The sequence below is a fragment of the Penaeus monodon genome, chromosome 28 (assembly GCF_015228065.2).
Source record: "Penaeus monodon isolate SGIC_2016 chromosome 28, NSTDA_Pmon_1, whole genome shotgun sequence".
Lineage (NCBI taxonomy): Eukaryota > Metazoa > Arthropoda > Malacostraca > Decapoda > Penaeidae > Penaeus > Penaeus monodon.
In genome coordinates this window covers 19322509-19323479 of record NC_051413.1, presented here as the reverse complement: position 1 = coordinate 19323479, position 971 = coordinate 19322509, and positions in this window count along the sequence as shown.

Here is a 971-nt window from a genome sequence, read left to right as displayed (position 1 = left end):
GCTGAATAGAATATGAAGTTATTAAAAAAAAACAACGTTGAAAGTCGGAAGTTGTTCCCAAGAGGAACTAGAACATCTCAGACTTCACGTTAAGATTGCTCAAGCCTTTTAACCCATCTGAGAATCGCTGCTCACTGCGCACGCCTAAACACCTGCTTCTTCTGAGGGATCTTGTGGGAAAAATTCTCGGAATCGCGTCACATCATCAGAATTTCTCGGATTCGGATCGCAACAGGAGAGTAGTAACAACTAGCTTGCTGTCGGTTCAAAGAATTTAACATTCCTGCGGGGCCGATGCTTCGTAGATCCTCAAAAGGTTGTAGATCTTTTTATCTGAACGCTGGGTATCTGCATACTCGGATCAGAACAGTTCTTGATTATGATTACGAATTAACTCCATTCAGTTTCGCAAACATAAGGTGCAGTAGTTCCATGGAATCGAAAAGCTGTCGAAATCGGATAAACCTCGTAGTTGTTTTTTTCACGGAAATCGCGTGATCATCTAAAAGAGAAGCGTCTCCTGTAAAAGGCACTCATGTCATTGGCAGCATGTCCAACCATCTTCTTACTTCCAACACGCAGGAGGTTTTGATAGTAACGAAGGTGAAGTGACCTGCTGATCGCCGCTGTAGCATCCGTGAGACGCCTTCCACCAGCCTAACTAGAGTAATGACATCATCTAACCGCCCTCGCTGGTAATGCCCGCGGCGGCGGCGCTCCTCAAACAGTACGGCCGTCACATCCTCTCCAGTTTCGTCTTTAGTGCAAGGTTGCAGTCGCTTCAAAGATGGTCGCTCGTGGGCTGACCCTCCCCAGTCCGCGGCGGGGCATTGCTGTAGGTGACTTCTTGACCTTTGCCCTCCCCCTCTCCCTTACCCACATAGAGGAAGGGGTGTAGGGTGCCATCGCCCTCATTTACATAAGGGTCCGAAGATTTTGCCCCATTTGGCCCCTGTGCAAATAGGGGGCCA